The sequence below is a fragment of the Aedes aegypti genome, chromosome 3 (genome assembly GCF_002204515.2).
Source record: "Aedes aegypti strain LVP_AGWG chromosome 3, AaegL5.0 Primary Assembly, whole genome shotgun sequence".
Taxonomy (NCBI): domain Eukaryota; kingdom Metazoa; phylum Arthropoda; class Insecta; order Diptera; family Culicidae; genus Aedes; species Aedes aegypti.
In genome coordinates, this window is record NC_035109.1 from 173,246,002 (window position 1) to 173,266,922 (window position 20,921).

At 36.0% G+C, this 20,921-nt stretch overlaps 1 protein-coding gene across 3 annotated transcripts in view; it reads right to left on the reverse strand.

Annotated features, from left to right (window-relative positions):
- The window catches only part of LOC5577812, a 67,133-nt gene extending 46,226 nt beyond the window's left edge, over window positions 1-20,907 (reverse strand). For 2 of the 3 annotated variants that reach the window (XM_021855011.1, XM_021855009.1), the window contains exon 1: window positions 20,179-20,907. The gene's annotated coding sequence lies outside the window, so the exon portion shown is untranslated. Of the gene's footprint in view, window positions 1-20,170 lie in introns of all 3 variants that reach the window. The other variant, XM_021855010.1, reaches the window with a different exon arrangement.
- Window positions 20,908-20,921: the final 14 nt, after the last annotated feature.

The following is a 20,921-nucleotide window of genomic DNA, read 5'->3' on the forward strand; positions in this document are numbered from 1 at the left end:
CAGTATCGGATCCATTATTCCTTCTACGATGTACTTAATTAGTTCTGATTCTGGCATCTTCAAAGGTTGAGCTATAACTTTTTTGGCTTGACAATAATCAGAAAAAGTTTCAAATTTTGGGGACCAGGTTCTATTCTCCAAATGCTTGCGAATTTCAAATGTGTTCACAGGACGATCAAAAAATTCTTTGAGGTTCTTCAGTATTTCATCGTAACTCTTCAACATAAAATCAGCTTGCGAATGTAGTCAGGATAGAGCTTTACCTTTAAGGTTCCGGATGATCACCAACTTCATGATAAACTCGTTAACTTTAAGCGCATTTTTCGTATTCTCCAAAACAGCTACAAAATGATTGACATCTTCTTCAGAAGCTCCAGCAAAGGATGGCAGCATAATAGAAATCTCTTCCGGTCCAAAATGATGAATTTGATGGAAATTTGAACTATTTTGAATCAACGGAATATTTTCCTTGATTGAATTTTGAGCTTGAATTTGATGAACATTACAATCTTGACTGATACAATCTCCACTTCCAGGTTCGATGCGATTTGACACCGACCCTGAAGTTATGTGGGCAGCGGAAGCAGCAGCATTCATTGCGTGTGGCACGGCGATACCTGCAGCTTGTGATCCGCTTTCTTGAAATGAATTTCTACGTATTCCCGACGTCCTTTCCAAGCACACGTCTCCTATTGTCTCCTCAGGTAACGGACTCGTAACAGGATGGACAGAGTTTACAGAATCTCCAACATCCACAGTATTTGAATTTCGGGTTTCGTTTCCACTTTCTCCACGGGAAAATCGATTTTCAAATGCACCATGGCAAATTGTCTGTTCCATTTCTGCAGAGGTCTTTTGGCTTCGTAATAGCATGGCTTATCCCACTTCTGAACTGTAGTAATAAAATACGTCTTGATGGTTCAGGGGTTTATTATACAATGATCATCCCTAACGTCAAACAACTACTACTGTACCCTATGTCAGCCTACTATGATCTCACTACACTGGGTTCGAATCCCGGTCGGTCCAGGATCTTTTCGTAATGGAAATTTCCTTGATTTCCCTGGGCATAGAGTATAATCAAAGACAAATTAAAGACCTCCATGTCCCTTGCAGTTGCCCAAAACTTTATGGCTCATAAGGTAATCTAGAATGCCGTGAAAAGTGTACTGCGATCTGGCAAACTTGGGTACGTTTTGCACTACCGAGGGACCAAATGCAGTACTAGAAGTGGTACCCAATCTGAGCCCGAGTGGGACGGACCTGGTATAGTCGTGCCTGCCGCACGATATACGAATGCGAAAAGGCAACTTTGGCAAAGAAAGCTCTCAGTTAATAACTGTGGAAATGCTCATAAGAACAATAAGCTGAGAAGCAGGCTCTGTCCCAGTAAGGACGTTAATGCCAAGAAGAAGAAGAAGAAGAAGAATCGCGAGTTCATTGCTTCACCAAACTATCCAGAAAATTTTTGTATAAAAACTAATGATGAAATTGGCTCTGTAATGCCTTATAGCACTTGAGCCTATGAAAAATCAGTTAATTATAAAAGACTTTTGCGGCACAGATCAATGTGTCATTGGAAACATTTGAACATGCATAACGGTATTATAATGCCTAATTAATATATTAACAAATAGTGTCTTCAATTGTTACACATCCAAAAGGGCGTAACTCCATATTTTGTTGATCGTCTCATTCAAAACTCCACCCAGAAGTTACAAATAACTAAAAACACTAAATTTGAACTCAGATTTCCTTTGAATTTATGGACTTACACAATCAAAAGGGTGTAACTTTAAAACGAACCCCACCTTTTTTTAAGTTTTGCCCAGCTTAACTATAGAAAACGACTGGTGAGCAGATTCGATGGAGATTTTTTTCTGATAATAACGGTCAGGGGAGGGCCGTAGGGCTGGGTATCACATTTTACGAACCCAAACCCGAAAATTTTTGAAAACCAAGGATCCCTCCAGGAATTCATGCATTTCTAGGGGTCCAGAAAACCGTACCTGTAAAATACCAAAACTAGTTATTGTTCAGTTGTCAATCCTGCCTCAATTTGGTACAGTCAACCCTCCATGAGTCGATGTTCTATGACTCGATATCGACTCATGGAACCATACTAAAGCAAAATTTCATGGTTACTACGACGGTCCCCTCAATCAACTTTACAAAGCATTTCTGTTCCATCACTCGATATTTCCATGAGTCGATGGTCCCTTCAGATATCGACTAGTGGAGGTTTGACTGTATTATAATGGCATTGAAAAAAAATAAACAATAAAAACACTTCATTTTGGTATTCGACAACTATTGAAAACTGCTGGAAGTAGTAAACTAATATTGAAAAAAAAATCACTTTTATGTGAAAAACCATCATTTATGCATTACAATACCTGATCTTATTATCAGTTTGGTGTTTGTAGAATATACATAAGATATTATATGAGGTATTTTGCCTCTTATGCAGGACTCATTCATACCTCATTCAGGCTGTAAGTATTGGAACTCATTTGGCTCGTAACAACAGTAAAAAAGAAATTATCCCATGGATTCTTCCAGGAATTTCCCCCAGGACTTCTTTTATATTTTGTTCCAGAGATTCCTCCTTCCTTCAGGGATTTCACCAGAGATCTATCCCGGAGTTTTTTCAGAGTTTCATCTAAGAATTTAATTAGGGATGCCTTCAAAAACTCCACCTAGGACTCTTCCAGGGCTTCCACTCGAAATTTATCCTAGAGATATATCCAGGAATTATTGCAAGTATTCCTCCAGAAAATCATCAATCAGGAATTCTTCCAGGGATGTTTGCAGAGATTTCTCCAAACATTCCTCAAGTATTCTTTCCAGATACTTCTTCAGCGATTTTTCTGGGTACTTCTAGAAATTTCTCCAAAGGTCCTTCAGAAATTCGTACCGAATTTTTTTCCATGTTTTCTACGAGGAAATCTTAAGAAATTCATAGAAGGATTCCTCTAGTAATCCCTTCAGAAATTGCACCAGGTATTCCCGCACAAATTCCTCGATTTATTTTTCTTGTTAGGGTCAATGTACCAATAGCCGCATAGCTAAGAACAAATATTCGTATAAAATCGAAAAATAACGCTAGCGTCATTTTTTTACATTATCTGAAAGCTTTTTATCTTGGTTTTGTGGTAAAAATATGAAAACTACGAAAACTCATATGTTTGTATTTATTATCTCTTGTGCCACTATAGGAATACATGTGCCTATAGTAGCACTATTTCTAATTTCCTTTCCTATAGTAGCACTAGCATCATAGCGTTGGCAAAATACTAATCAAAACCGTATTTTTACGAAGCTTTTATATTTTTCCTTCAAAGTGTGGATCAAAAGCTTTCGTTTGATGTAAAAAAAGTTCTGAATTGATTAATTATTTCGTATAATAAAAAATAGTTTCTCTCTGTAGTGCTACTATAGGAACAATAGGTTTACTATAGGCGCAAGGGAGCCCAAATTTTAAGCAAAACTATTTTTTTCGATCATTTTTTGAACAAAATCAAGCTGTGTATCAATTGTACTTAGATAAATAGCTCCTGACCTTCATGTCAAAAAATATTTTGAAAAGATTTACAGCAAAACAGCCGTAAAAAGCCACTAGTGCGACTATAGGGGACTGTCCACTAAGGGAACACTGACCCTATTCCTACTGGTTTTTTTTCAATAATTCTTCCAGAGTTTCCTTTAGGGTTTTTTAGAGATATTTCTGCAAGGACTCCTATAAAAAATATTTTGGGATTTCTTCAAGAATTTTTATAGAAAATTCTTCACACCTTTTCCTAGGATTGCTCCCAGAAATTCTTAAAGAATCATGTTATTTTGTAGCAATTCTTCCTAGAACCCTTCAGAAAATCGTCCAAGAATTCTTCCGATAATATTTATCAAGAAATTCTTCGAAGGCTTTCTCCAGCTATACCAAGAGCGAATCTTCAAAAGATAACATCTGAAATTCATTCAGGGATCAAGAGTAACCAGAAATGACCTCTGAAATTCTTACACAGCTTCTTTTAAAAATTCATCAAGGGATTCAACCAGGAACTCCTCCCAAAACCCTTCAGAGATTACGTCAAAATTTAATCTACAGATTCTTCCAGGTATTTCCCCATAAATTTCATGAATTTCCATGAGTGATTTTTTAAGAAAGTGAAGGCAATATAAAATGCAAAACAATATTGGTATAATTCAGGACCGTGGTAGATATTTGTTAAACAATCTATCGAGGAATTACTTTGAAATTCAGAATAAAATCGTTGAAGATGGATTGCGTATAGGAATTCTTGAGACAAATACTGGACGAGCTAAAAAACTACGTGTCCAAATACATGGAGGAATTTGTGTAAATATTTTTGGAGTATTTTCGAGCGATTTTTTCATTTCTATAATCGATTTGACAAACTGCTTCAGTAATTCAGTGGCGGCTAATAACCTCACTTTGGGGGCCCAGATAGCCGTAGCGGTAAACGCGCAGCTCTTCAGTATGACCAAGCTGAAAGTCGTGGGTTCGAATCCCACCGGTCGAGGATCTTTTCGGGCTGGAAATTTTCTCGACTTCCCAGGGTATAGAGTATCATCGTACCTGCCACACGATATACACATGCAAAAATGGTCATTGGCATAGTAAGCTCTCAGTTAATAACTGTGGAAGTGCTCATATGAACACTAAGCTGAGAAGCAGGCTCTGTCCCAGTGGGGACGTAACGTCAGAAAGAAGAAGAAGAAATAACCTCACTTTTTACATGCTCCGCAAAACTAAAACAGGCTAACTTGGCAAATGTCAATTATAAACAAACAGTAAATGTTTGGAATCGTACTTTCTAACAAATCGCTACTTAGTGCAGAGCTAATTGAACCCTTCCATGATTCTTTTTGGCATGAGGGGTGTGCCGAAACTAAACTTAGCAATAAGGAGCACATCAGTACGACGCATATTGTGGCCAAATATGAACTCAGTAGCTTTAAAAAACAACCATCAAAAGCGCCAAGAATAGGATCCGGCACCCAGTTGTAAATTTGTTACTGAAATTCCAGAATTTCTATTAATGGAACAGGTAGATTTGAGGTTAGGTAACACTGCGGAACACGTTTTTGTCTCCAGCATCAAAATACCTCTATTTACATAATTAAGGGTTGCTGAATCCATTGCCATTTACAGAAATATCGTAGCACGTCTAGTTTTTGGGATATTGGTTGTTGAAAATGCAAAAATTGACTATTTCAGCCAACTTGCATGCAAGTTTGCCAGCTTGTAAGGCAATTAATTTGCTTAATTTGCCACAGAATTAAAACTTTACGTCTTTAACAATACTTATCATCAAAGTTTATAATACTTTGGATGCGAAAAAGTTATTTTTTGATGGTTTAGAAAAGTATTGTATTTTGCCATATAAGAAAAACGAAGAATTTTGTATGGAGACTGTAAGCATGTTGAAAAAATCGGTTTAATCTAAATTTAATCGTGTAATTTCAACCAAAACATATCTAAAACAAAAGTTTAAGTCCTCCTTTGCATGCTTGGTGGATAAGATCACAAAAAAGTTTGATAAAATATACTTCAAAATTTAGGTAAACATCAATAAAACCAATGTTTTATACAACTTTGGCGACCTGTAGCTAAAAACTGTGACGTGCTGGGAAATTTCTGAGAACGGCATCAGATTCAGCAACCCCAAATCTACTAGAGACACATAATTTGATCCTTGAGACAAGCAAAAATGTCATTTTTGTTGCGCTGTGTAATCGGCACAGCAAACATTGCTGGAGGTCTATTCGAAGGAATTTCCGTGGAAACATATGAAAGAGTCTTGGAAGTATGAAGAAGTCAATGAATAATTTGAGGAAAACATTTCAATAACAGCATGAATTCTAGGAACATTCCCTGAGATTTTTGGAGCAATCCAGATGTTAATTCTCGAAAAAAAAACCTTTAAAGGAATCTCTGGAGCAGTTCCAAGCAGTATACCTGTCACATCTCCTAGAGGAATCTATAAGCAAATTCTAATTAATTTGTTTGAAATTATTTTAGAGGAATATCTATTAACTACCTGAAGTCATTCTAGATACCCTTTTGAAGGAATCGCTGGCAGTATTCGTGGAGAAATCCAAGAAGGAATGCTTACAGGAATCCATGAGAGGAAATGTGAAGGAATTCCATGTTGGATCACTTCACCTTGATTAGAATTATATCTTTTAATTAGGAATTCTTATAATTCGTTCCAACAAATCTGAAGGCTATTCTACTGGGCTTGCTCTTCTAGACATAGAAAAAGCATTCGACAGTGTTTGGCATGAAGGTTTGATTGTAAAATTAAAAAACTTTAATTTTCCAACATACATTGTTAGAATAATTCAAAGTTATCTGTCAAATCGTACACTTCAGGTTAATTATCAGAACTCCAGATCTGAAAGACTTCCTGTAAGAGCTGGTTTTCCTCAAGGCAGCATTTTGGGACCAATATTTTACAATATTTTCACATCTGACTTACCTGAGTTACCTCAGGGATGTCAAAAATCCTTGTTTGCGGATGACACAGGCCTCTCCGCCAAAGGACGAAGTCTGCGTGTCATCTGTAGTCGATTGCAAAAAAGTTTGGATATTTTTTCTTCATACTTGAAAAAAATGGAAGATTTCTCCTAATGCTTTCAAAACTCAACTAGTAATATTCCCACATAAACCAAAAGCTCTTTATTTGAAACCTTTAAGTAGACATGTTGTCACGATGAGAGGGGTTCCAATAAATTGGTCAGATGAAGTTAAGTATCTAGGGCTCATGCTAGATAAGAATTTAACTTTCAAAAATCACATTGAAGGCATTCAAGCCAAATATAATAAATATGTAAAATGTCTCTATCCCCTTATTAATAGAAAATCAAAACTTTGTCTTAAGATCAAGCTTTTGATATTCAAACAAGTTTTCAGGCCAGCCATGTTGTATGCTGTACCAATATGGACTAGCTGTTGTAATACCAGGAAGAAAGCTCTACAGAGAATACAAAATAAAATTTTGAAAATGATTCTGAAGCTTCCTCCCTGGTATAGTACCAATGAGTTACATAGAATAACCAATGTTGAAACATTGGAACAAATGTCAAATAAAATCATTAATAATTTCAGGCAAAAATCGTTACAATCTTCTATTGCCACGATTAATGCGTTACATGTTTAGGTTAAGTTAGGTTAAGTAAATCAAAACGTTATTTTGTAGAGCAATCGACTGTATATTTTAATTGTGGAATTTACGGCTAAGCAGTCTTGGAATGATTAAAACGAGTTTTGTTTCAACCCAACGTTTCGACACGGGGATTGTGTCTTCCTCAGGGGAGATTAATTTGTCGTTTTTTGTCTAGTGTTTGATCTAACTTTAACTGTCCTATGTTTAAATTGTCGTTGGTACATGACTATTCGGAACCACTTTCAATTTACGTATTTCTTGTTTGGCAAATGGCCAATTGACAAAAAACGACAAATTAATCTCCCCTGAGGAAGACACAATCCCCGTGTCGAAACGTTGCACATTGGTCCAGGAAGCTAATTTAGGCGGACATGAGGATTTCGTCAAGATTTATTGATTTTAGAGCCATTGTTTATTCTGAGAATATGTTCAGAATTTTCAGTACTACAAAATGTACGGAACAAAAAATTTTTACGGTGATCGCAAGAGTGACGCATACGCCAACTTTTTTATTTTAACGAATCGTAAGTTGGTATGTTCAGCAAAGTTGTAGCAAATGATCATAGAAACAACTTTGCCGAACAAACTTTTTCTCGGTTTTGCTTCAGAGCCGAGATAATTAAGTATTTTTAATAAAAAATCGTTTTTTGCTCTTAAGTGTTTTATTTTTTAGTTTTATTGGCCTACTATGTTCTACAAAGTTTTTATGCTTATCATTTGCTACAACTTTGCTGAACATACCAAAGTTGTATTTCTTATGGTTTTCATGTTATTTGAGTTTTTCATCTTAAAATTAGCTATTTTGTATACCTTGTATCTCAACTATGAGCACCTCAAAAAAATATATCTTTCCACCAAATGACTTTGCAGTCTTTCAAGTACCTGTGTGCAAAATTTGGAGAAGATGATATTTTTCTATCTCGTTTAAAATCGATTTTACTAATAGACGATATGAGATAAATCCATATTTACATATACATGTTCAACTCACAAAAGTCATGGCTAACTAAGCATATCAAACCAAAAGAAACACGTGTATTTATATAGGAATATAAAGCACATTGTTTTTCAGTTGTTTTCGATTAACTTGGAAGCTTCTGCAAGAAATTCATCGTCTTTTCCTCTACCTGTATTTAATCTATTCCTAAGCAATATCACCGGGTTGGAATTCAACATAAGCCGTATAAAATACACATACAAAATTTACAGTCCGATTGAATTCTGTGGCATGATTTTCCCAGAATCTTCTGATGGATTCCACGTTTCATGTTTTTCTTTGGTAATGCGGCATGCCGGACAACACCACTTCCGTGCAATAGTTGTAGACGTATCAGTAAGTGTAACAGCATTCTAAAGGATCGCCACGAAAAGCCCTCGAAGGAAGGTTAGGGCTGAGACTGTACGAACCTCTTCCAGGTGGTAGGAACACAAATGGTCGTAACACGGCATGCCGCTTTTTACGGGAAGTAGATATTGTGTATTTCTTTCACTACTGAACTGCGAAGTGCGGCGTCATAAGTCCGAAATTGTGAATAAAAGTGAGGGATTGCATTGAATCCTGTTGGTGTCTTCAGAGAACTTATTCTTCGATTTACGAAGAATAAGTCCCCCGAAGACACCTACCCAATTTGATTCAATTGCGCACTTTTGTTGGCGTTTCCGCACTTGTAATAACTTCTTTTCACGGATCTCAATCATTTTAAAAATGGTCAACTTTAATCGGAAGATTAACGAGGAGGCATTTGAACAGTTTTTGTCAGAAACGTACTGTTAGTATCGCCAGTTCTACGATTGGTATGTACTCTCTTCAACGGTGCAAAAACTACTTTCGCATGGAGTGATGTTGTCCGGCATGCCGCCGAAGAAACATAAAAAATGCGGAATAAATCCATCAGAAGATTCTGGGAAAATCATGCCACAGAATTCAATCGGACTGTAAATTTTGTATAAGTATTTTATACCGCTTATGTTGACTTCCAACCCGGTGATCTTGCTTAGGAATTGATTAAATACAGGTTGAGAAAAATACGATGAATTTCTTGCAGAAGCTTCCAAGTTAATTGAAAACAACTGAAAAACAATGTGCTTTATATTCCTATATAAATACACGTGTTTCCTTTGGTTTGATATGCTTAGTTAGCCATGACTTTTGTGAGTTGAACATGTATATGTAAATATGGATTTATCTCATATCGTCTATTAGTAAAATCGATTTTAAACGAGATAGAAAAATATCATCTTCTCCAAATTTTGCTCACAGGTACTTGAAAGACTGCAAAATCATTTGGTGGAAAGATATATTTTTTTGAGGTGCTCATAGTTGAGATACAAGGCATACAAAATAGCTAATTTTAAGATGAAAAACTCAAATAACATGAAAACCATAAGAAATACAACTTTGGTATGTTCAGCAAAGTTGTAGCAAATGATAAGTATAAAAACTTTGTAGAACATAGAGGCCAATAAAACTAAAAAATAAAACACTTAAGAGCAAAAAACGATTTTTTATTAAAAATACTTATTTATCTCGGCTCTGAAGCAAAACCGAGAAAAAGTTTGTTCGGCAAAGTTGTTTCTATGATCATTTGCTACAACTTTGCTGAACATACCAACTTACGATTCGTTAAAATAAAAAAGTTGGCGTATGCGTCACTCTTGCGATCACCGTAAAAAAAAAATTTTGTTCTGTACATTTTGTAGTACTGAAAATTCTGAACATATTCTCAGAATAAACTATGGCTCTAAAATCAATAAATCTTGACGAAAACCTCATGTCCGCCTAAATTAGCTTCCTGGACCAGTGTGCGTTGGGTTGAAACAAAACTCGTTTTAATCATTCCAAGACTGCTTAGCCGTAAATTCCACAATCAAAACGTTATTTTTTTCTCTTATAAGCAGGTGAAATCAACTCACCTGTAAAAAAACTGAACTGCTACGGCAAATGAAATGTAATATGTTGTTAACAAAATGTTGATAAAATCTTAAATTTGTTTTACCAAATTAGGATGATAGTGTTGTCTAATAACACAGCACACCTTGATGTAAGAAATGAATGTAATGTTTCGAATGATACTAATTAAGAAATGAAAAAAAGGAATTCTTATACATATATTGTGGAGAACTTCTTGGAGAAATCCCGGGAGTAATTTGTGTAACAGTTTTGGATTAATTTATGGAGGTATGTTTTTAAAACTCTTACGCTTGGCCAAAAATGACCCCAATGCACAAGGAAGGTTATAAAAAGAAAAACTAAACTAAGGTCAACGCATCCTCCTTAACGATAATGATTTTGATACTATATGGTGCGCATTATTATTTTTGCTTCCTAACTAGATTGCATCATCATCGTAATCATAATAAATTAAGGATTTACATAAATCGTCGTTCCTCAGCCAAGTCAGGTGATAGCGCAAAACAAATCTACGAGTCCAAATACATGCATGCTGGAACTAATCTAATCGATTGTTTGAGAGTATTCTTATATGTTTTATGTGCGTTGTTATTTCATAAGCGAATTATATTTGGAATAATTCAAAGATGGATTACATATAACATCAATTCAATCTTTTACATTTATATGATGCTGTTACGTATAATACAACAGTTAAGGTTTATTTTTTTATCGCGAAGGTTGGGGAGTACTTCATATGGACAGAATAGCCATGTCCAGTGTTTTCATCAACATATCAACAGAATCAATACAACATGTGCCTGTGACTATTTTATATGTGTGTGCAGACTGATCGATGCGCGCACCGTAGCGGCACTAACAGCAACAGTATCCCTATATATTACTCACATGCAGTCAGCGCCCAGCGCCAGTAGCAGCAGTGAAATCGAAAGTGAAAGGGTCACTTCATTCGTTTAATTTCCTTACAGGTTGCCTACTTCCATAAATGTGCATTGAGTGGAAATGGTTTGAAGCAAAATAAAAAAAAAAACTTCAGCCAGCGTGCGTCAAAACTAATTGATTTTTTGTTTCGAGATATTACTGAAGTAGGCTTGTTGATTGGAGTTAATCGCTCTGATCGGATGACGGTGAGATGAAGAAAAAAAAATATATTTTTTAGCAATAACTTGTTAGAAAGCGTACATAAATTACGTCACTCAAAATTTAGGAATAGCAAGATTTTTCAAGAATTTTTCAGGAATATTCGTAGTTATCATACTCGTGTAAGTTCTAAAGTAACTTTTGATTTACTCCTGCAAGGATCTTTCATAAAACTTCGGGACTTTTCAGGATAAATTTTCTAGATAAATTGCTAACATTATCGAAAACACATAATCCATCAAATCTCTGGATAATATCCTTCATGATTATTCTTCTTCTTCTTCTTGAAATTATGTTCTCATTGGGACAAAGCCTGCTTCTCAGCTTAGTGTTAACTGAGAGCTTTCTTTGACAAACTTGCCATTTTCGTATTCGTATAGCGTATGGCAGGTACGATGATACTTTATGCCCAGGAAAGTCAAGGAAATTTTCACCATGAAAAGATCCTGGACCGACCGAGAATCGAACCCAGACACCTTCATCATAGCTTTGCTTTGTGGCCGCGGACCCTAAACACTCGGCTTAGGAGGCCCCGATATCACGATTGAGTATACAAAGGAATTCCTTGAAATAAATAGGACGGAATACCTAGAAAAAAAATGTGTAGGAACATCTTTACGTGGTGCGTTACAAGGTAAGCTCTACCATTCCGAACCCTAGCGTCATTGATTTTCGTTCTGGTTATTTTGAGGTTTGAAATATCTAATGATCATTTGTGTCGTTAAAAGTATTTGGATTAAACATCAACTACTTAGCAGTGTCTTGCAGATAGTCGAATGACTTGATACAAATAATAAAAATAGGTTGAGGAACTCTTCAAAGATTGGCTATTGCCGGTATTCAAAGAACATACTACTGAAAGAACCTCGTTGTTTGAAATGCTATTGTTGATATGATATAACCCAGGTTTGACAAAGTTTACTGGGGACGAAGATGACGCAAGATTTTCGATACATGGTCAAAAATCAGTACTAATTTTTTTTCTAATAAAATATATAAATTATGATTAATAAGGGTTACGCCTTTTGTGAGTAAATTCTTTTGAAGGGCCTACATAGCGGGACGTTTCTGGGTAAATAAATCGATATCTGTATTGGAATCGATAGTTTATTTCCCCTTAATGGCAATCAAGACTTTCTTTTTCACTAAGGCATTCTAATTTAACTGTCGAAATGGTTAAATAAATGAAAAAATCAATAGTTGGTTTTTTTTCAATAGATTAACCCTTAAATCAAACATGTGAAAACATAGACAATGTCATTGTATCAGTATGGGCTACAAAAAGTTGCCCACAGGGTGCAGTCCTCTCACTTCTATTGTGGTCAGTGAATAAAATTATCGTAGAAATGAGACGGAAATAGGCATTTTTCAAGCTACCCGACAAATAGTTACCGCATTTATCTGCGAGAAACAGATTTCATGAACTGCTATAATTGTTGATCATTGTACTGGCGAAAACCCAAGATCAATCCGATCATATGAACTGATCCAATTTTATCGGCTTGAAACTTATCGCGATAATTATCACAAGGTAAGTAACAAAAATGTTGGTCACCGACGGGTTTCGGACCCATGTCCTTGAACAAAAACGATTTCAGAGCGCGAGCGCGCGTGCACCATAACCACTCTACCAGGACAGCTGAACGAATAGTGGGAGGAATTTGGTATATAAAAGCTACATGCGGAAGCGAAGGGCTCTCAAAAAGATGAAACAAGAGTAGAAAATAAGGAAGTCAACTTCGCGTTGCTGGTGATAATATAAATTCGGTGCTGCAGATCCCGTAAGAGCACATTCTCGTAGTGCTAGACGGGATTGATATTATCGCACGTCTCTTTCCTCCGGAAAATCGGCTTGAGCGATAGGCTTATGATTATCGCCGTGACCGATAATTTCACTCCCTGATTGTAGTCCTTAGTGGTAGGCAAAAAAAAAAATAATAGTGACTTCAGTGATTAAAATGATTAAAATAGTAACCAAATAGTGATTAACATGTGCATAGCATAGCATAGACTGTAACCAAATAGTGATTAACATGTGGCTTCAAAACTACAAACATTAATTCGCAAACGGGTATGAATATACTTACGATTCTTATACTGCCCCTCTTTGCACAACAGTCCCATGTTGAAAAACGACAAACTGAGAAAAAGACGATTGTAATGTGGAAACAATTTCGCTCCATTTTGAGTCTCTATTCGGCCTAAAATGAGTTATATTTCTACATATCACTATTTGTTGAGTACACGAACATACCTAATAAATTTCTTTTGAATTCAAGTTGAAAATTTGCATAAAAATGCACAAAAATCGTAGCGAGACTGTTATGCGATTATATACAATATAATATATCAATATAATTGCATACCAGTCCCATTATACTCATCGGCTCGTTCGACAGCTACTAAAACACTCAATGTTATTAACGCACTGGTTGATTCATTTGCTGTTTATGTTCTTTGACCATAAAAAATAGTTATTATAGTACAGTCAACTCTCTGTAACTTGATGTTAAGGCGACTATCGAATTAGGGAAATATCGTGTTATAAAACACACAATCAGGGTAACTTTCGTTCAAGGGACCATCAAGGTGAAAACCCACATTTACTACACATTCTATAACTCGATATCGAGATACGGAATAGCGAGTTACGGATAGTTTACTGTATGTCCATGGATGAATCACCAGATAAAAAACATCGGATTTAATGATTTCTCAAAACACACGTCATGATGTGGAATGCGCTTACAGTCATGAGAGATTCAGAAGATCATCTTTTGGATAATGCGGAAATGGAATCCGATGGAAATGATTCGAGATGTTCCAGAACAACTGATTCAGGACAAAACTTCCTAATCTGTTATATGGGAGATCCAGAATGAAAGAAACAAATGTTTCAGACAACTTCGTAAGCCTTGACCGTAAATCTAAAATACAGTGGCTCGTGGTATCATGCCGAGCTAAAGTCTTTCTGTATTTTCCCAATAAGCAGATGAAGAAGACGACAATCGCTGATGGTTTTTATATGGAAATCTTGCTTTCGCGTTGAAAAGTTTTTATTTTCCACACTTCCAAGCAAGTACTCCTTGAGGCAGTTTTACCAGTTATCGAAAAACGCAAAAATAAGTTTTAGTTCAATATTCCTAAGCACTAGAGTTCGAAACAACGTGAATACATGACATTTACAATGCCGTAAGCAAGTATGTTTTAAATACAGTCAAACCTCCATGAGCCGATATCTAAAGGGATCATCGACTCATGGAACAGAAATGCTTTGGAAAGCTGTTTGAGCGAATCATCATAGTTACCCTCAAATTTTGTTTCTAGTATGGTTTCATGAGTTGATATTAAAACATAGAGCATCGAATCATGAAGGTTTCACTGTATAATTGATGTCCCTTTACTTCGCTACACATCAGTGTATAACTAGTATTACCGAGAGACCGAATGTAGTACTAGAAATGGTACCCATTCTGAGCCCGACCGCTATACGGACTTTGATGTGACTGTTATGCGAATATTTTCAAGATGGGACAACATAAGTGGGGTTTGTTTTTGTACAAGTTAGGAACAAAGGCTACTTTTTTAGCAGTTTTTATCGAGCTTCGGACGATGTTGAGATGATTTATGCAAAAAACGCAAATCGGTCAAAAGTCGACATGGGACTGTTATGCGATTATGGGCAGTATAGTAATGGATAATTTTTAATTTACTAATTTTATTAACTGTGGTTATTTTAAATATTTCTTTACTCATATGCACCAAGACTGAGTAGTTTGCCTCGTTTTAAGAAATGGGGTCACCAGATTACGATAGGCATAAAGCAGCATCGGTGAAGAAACTAAGACAACAATTAGTACAAAAAGGTTTTCCTCTTCCTCAAATCAACTAGGCAATTATTTTTTTTTTTTTTTCGGAGTCAAGTAGATAGAGAACTCCTTGAAAACCTAAATGCATGGATTCCAAAAAAATAAATGAATGATTTTCTAGTGGAGTTTCTTGAAATGTTAAGTAAATTTAAAATTATTTCCTAGGCAAAAAACAAGGCAAATATTGCACAGCCGTAATCGTAAATGTACGGATTGTGCAATTTGTATGTTTTGAGCCTGTGAAATATTTGAAAATCTACCATTTAACAAACTCATACGCTCAAATTTATTAAATTGTTTTCAAATATTTTAAAAGTGCGACGCAAAAAAATATTTTTGCATAATTTTGTAGTTTAGAGGAAAATTTTCGATTTTAATTATTGATACTGGTTAGCGGACTTAATAAATTATGTTTCTGTCAAAAATTCTCCTAACACAGGGTTCTCAATGGTTTTTAATCGTTGATAAGGTACCGCGGGGCAAGTGGGTAAATGGGGTAAGTGAAAATAATTGGTATAATTTACTGAATATGTGAATTAACGTTTTAAACTCATGCGTAAACCTTTGATGCCATTGAGAACATTACGATAGGTAAGAGATTTCTGAGATTTTTCAGTCATTATTGCATAATAGAGCGAAATATTGTTAACTTGTCAACTAGCACTCCGTAACAAGTTGGCGGCTTGAAATCTTATTTTAATATTTTCAGTGGAAAGAAGTTGAGGAAAAACAAATTCCGTACCATTTCTAAGTTGTCCCCTCTGACAGTTTTAAACTGTGATAAAAAATTTTTTAGAATTAATCCGACATAGACTAAATTGAAACACTGTCAATTTTCTAATCACGTGGGGCAAGTGAAAAGTTTCTCATTAGAGATTGATTTTTTGTTTTCTCTTCAGGTAGCTATAAGTAAACAAGGTTCGCAATTATCATAAAACAACAGAACGTGCTGATAATTCAAGAAACACTATACTCAAAGCGTTAAAAGGTATTATCATGGAACTTCTCATAAAAGAGTTTGCAAACATTACGATATTAATATGTCTACTTCGGACAGCCGATTCAAAGGAAGACGTTGATTGACAAGTTCCAACATAAGAGAGCGCACGGAAATCCGGTGAAATGTCTATGTAAAGCTAGTTCAAAATATAAAAATGAGGTATAGGTCTATCCACTTAAAACAGATTCTAAATACTTCATTGAAGGATTTCGTTTGATTTCTCCCAAAGAGTTATCCGACGTCATATCCGACTTTCTTAAAAACAAATAATGAGCGGTGGAAATTCTACACAGCAGAAATGCAATTGCTGTCCCATGATATAACAACTAACGTTGCAAATGTTGCAGTTATAATGTTGGTGAACCATTTCAACAAACTGAACAGAAGAAAATTCAAGTGACAAGAATAAAATTTTCTTTGTTTACATGTTACTTATGTTATTGTTCATTGGGACGCCTTAACAGATGTTAAAGGTAATAGAAATCGTGAATATAACTGTTAGTTTTTGAATTTATTGCTCAAAACGGTAAACTTTTCACTTGCCCCACTTTTGGGGGTAGTGAAAAGCAAAGAGATATTTTTCAAAAACTTTTCGTGTATTTTTTTCTTTAATTTCACATAAAAATCAATTTCAGCATACTGCTTATATTTGATGGGAGTCAAGCTAAAAAATATACATGACCTCATTTGTTTCAATTTAAAGTCTCTAGTATTTGAAGAATCTCAACTATGCGAATTCCATTACCCACTTGCATCACGGTACCTTATATTTTTTGAGTGGAATTGTTATCAGAACACAATATTTCAAAATATATAGAACCAAGACTCATTCTAGCGTATTTGATGAAATTATTATTGAAACGCAAACGCAAACGGAGCGCATTTGCACAAAAAATCAATGGGTAGGCGGAGATTCAGTGGTAGTTCCCTACCTACCTCAATTATATCTGTTCTACGAATAGAAATTCATGAATTTTCACAACAAATGCGCAGTTAGAGTGCGCATCGTACCTTCGTGCGTACACGATTTCTCTCTGCTCTTAAAAATTTTTCTTTAAAAACTACCTGAAGCAATAAAACAGTGCTACAAAAACAGTATTTTTCAGTGCTAAAATTGAAAACAGTACTTTTCAGTGCTACTAAAACAGTACTTTTCAGTACTATTTTTTCTACTAAAGCCTGTCCACGATAAATTTCGGACACGGATGGCGGGTGTACCACAGAAAGTTCGAGGATTTTACAGAAAGAAGGATTAACATCCTTGTCAACTGTTTATTTTGTAGATATAACTCTTTTATTCTGAAATAAACAATTGTTTTTGTTGAATTATGAGTAACTTTTTTTTGCTGCCATTATTTGGGTGTCCGAAATTTAACGTGGACAGGCTTTATTGATCCCTTTACGATCCTTGTTTGAACCCGTGCCTTCGATTTTTCGTTGAACCCGTTGGCGAAAGCTAGCGTTGATAATTCTTCTTGGACATCGTTCGTTTCTTCTTTCGTTTATTCTCTAAACATGATATCAACAACAAACAAAAGGAAGGGTGAATCTCTGAATTCACAGCTTCCTTCCAAAAAAGTGGGATTTAAAACTGTCACTAAACGTGGCAAGAATGGAAGAAAGGACCTTTCTCAGGAATGCATTCCAAGGGTGAAATGGATAATGTTGATAATTGCATCGAAATGAGCAATCAGTTCGATGCAGTCTCTAGCCCAGGCTCTTTGATTCAAGTGAGGTAGCAAAGAGTGCCGCCTATCGTGGTCAGTTGTTCCGAATTCGCTGTAAGTAATTTCAACGGCAGAATTTTATTTTTATCTCAATTCAATACGCCCTAGGGTGATGTGCTAGTATCCATCGTATTAAGCATTGATCAGTGAGAACTGCAATTTTCCCAGTATTGCAATGAATGATGCTGACACAAACCGATGCCAAACAATTCTTTCTCAAAACGGCTTTAGCATTGTACAATAACATTTTGATAAATCTTGATCTCTTTTTGGAAATAATGCAAAGAAAATGCATCTTACCGTATTCTCAGTCCGTCGTATCGTTTTCAACTCCGTCGCAATCAGTTTCCAGATTCGTCTCACAACTTATGGCTCACTGTGTGTATTGAATGGCTAAAACACAACATATCAACGCTATAATAAAATGTTTTACTAGAATATATAGATCTACTGGCATCTCCCTCCATTCCTTCAGCATGATGGAATATACTAATTTCCTTTAAAATTCATTGTTCGTTATCAAAATTCAGCCCAAACATATGAACACAATTCCTTTTGACCATACACTTATGGCATTTGCACACAGAACAGCGAAAACAACACAATCAAAGGAACCGTATTTTTACATCGAGCGTCGCGCACACATTGAAGCGCACAAGTTCTTTTTTCGCAGTACGACGGATTAAACTTTGTTTACATTCTCAATTATACGCGGCGGTTGAGGAAATTTCGTAAAATTTAGTGATTTATTGAAGTTTTACGGCGTGTGATTGGAATGAAATCTTTCAGTGAAGAAGTACGAAGGTTTTCCATAGTGAACATTAGTGCCTGGCGAAGTAAATCACCCACGGGGGCGGGAAGAAACTTGTGTTGGAAAGTGGTGTGGCTCAGTCGATCGCTAAGCATTTCTCTCAAATCGTGTTCGTCCATGCGATTTCGGTGAAAAAGTGCAAAGTGGATAATTGAACTGAAGTTATTTACCGAAATACAGTAGTTTCATTGCATTTTTGGTGTATAAGTGTACAAACCATAACAGCTTTCACAAAATTACACTTGGATAATGAATCTATGTTGCAGGTAAGTTTGAATATCCGCCGTAGTGGAACATTTAAAGTTTGATACGACGAATAGTAGCGCCTACGACGAAGAAGAACAAAACCCTACATGTTTAGAAGAACTTTTTTCACAAGTGTCGAAGTGTTTCGCGGTCTTCGGCAATATTCTTCATCGTAAAAATACCTATCGAAGTCTATGTTCAGAATTTTTATAGAGGACAATAGGCGACCTCTAGCGATTTTTCTTTGTAAAAGTAAGTTTTCCCATAGTAAATCCGGGGACGGACCCGGTGTAGTGGTTAGAACACTCGCCTCTCACGCCGAGGACCTGGGATCGATTCCCATCCCCGACATAGTCACTTATGACGTAAAAAGTTATAGTGACGACTTCCTTCGGAAGGGAAGTAATGCCGTTGGTCCCGAGATGAACTAGCCCAGGGCTAAAAATCTCGTTAATAAAGTCAAACCAACCATAGTAAATCCCATACAAACTTTGAACGGCTGGCGCTAAAATATAGTTTCTCCGATCGAGCTGAAATTTTGCACAGTTGTTATGGGACCTAAATGCAATCCAAAAAGTGGACTGGAGCGAGAATCTAAATTTTGTCCCACACTAATGGGCAGTGTAGTGCTAACGAGTTACATAGAATATCCAAGGTTGAAACATTGGAGAAAATATTGAATAAAATTATTAACAATTTTAGACAAAAATCGTTGCAGTCTTCTATAGCCAGATCAATGCGTATTATAATTAGGTTAACCCTGGGCTGTTGTAATTCTACCATGAATTACTGCGCTAAAATAATTTTCCTGAATTTGGTCGAAGTTCCTTGAGTATTCCAGGTTGAATACAATTCCCTGATAATATCAGATTATTCTAAGTAATAGATATCATGTTTCTAATTTATTTTCAACTTTTACGATTTTAAACAATATGGATTTATGCTGTCATCAGTAGAAAATACCATGGTAAGTCATCTTACAAAATGTACGTATTTTTTACTACCAATCGTTTGTCTCCAATAAACTCAATTTGTGATAGGAGTTTGCCAGAGTATTTGCCAAGATAAGTCCAGCTTGATACAAAGAATGGTATTGTATAGTTCACATTGGAAATATGTTGAATCTGCAATGACGAAACCATTCAGTCTTCCGCGAAATCTGGTAGAATAAAATTTGCATCATTAATACATTTTTGTGCGGTTTGTTTTCATTAGTTTTGTCAATCTGTGTAAAAAGATGGAAAAACAGGGAGCACCTAGCGTTACGCTTACATACCTACTGACCTATTAATTGCTTTCCATTGACCACTCGTTATCTGGAAGCGGTTTCGATGGCCTCAGCTGCAAATCCGTGTATCCAATTGATCCAATATCGGCACCCCAACTTAATTGTCACTTTCTCCGCCCCGGTAGGCAAACAATTTCCGTGAAAATCGAATTTTCTTTTCGGGAAACGCAATGCACAATAAATTGGAACCGAAGGAAGAACACAAGCAGCTATCAAATTCCAAGCACTTACACCATTTAATCGTAGCAAGCCAGCTGCCACCAACACAATTTTGTTTCACGCAAAAAGGGACCAACCATAAACTCAATGATTTTCTTCTCCTTTTCTGGCAAACAATGGACAGCCTTTGGGTGCCAGTGATGCTTTCTCTTTTGCACAACTTTTTTAGCTTTTCACACTGACTCTTTGATTATTTTCTCCAGTTGGATGGATGGAAAATTGTGGAATTTCCTAATTCTCTACCCTTTACACCGATGGTAATGAGAACAAAAAACTATCACACCAAGTGGGACAAACTCTCGATGAACGATTTCCCAGTAGAATTCCTTTTGTAAACTCCAATCAAACGTAGATAGACATTCTTGAATTTCGAACGAATAATCAATGGATGCAGATGAAGCAGAACATCATCCTCCAGCTTTGATACGCGAGCGCCCGTCTAACAACACCATTCACTAAACGCACAACGTATCACGACGAGGGAGAAAAACGGACTGACTGAAGCTTGCGTGAAGTGAAG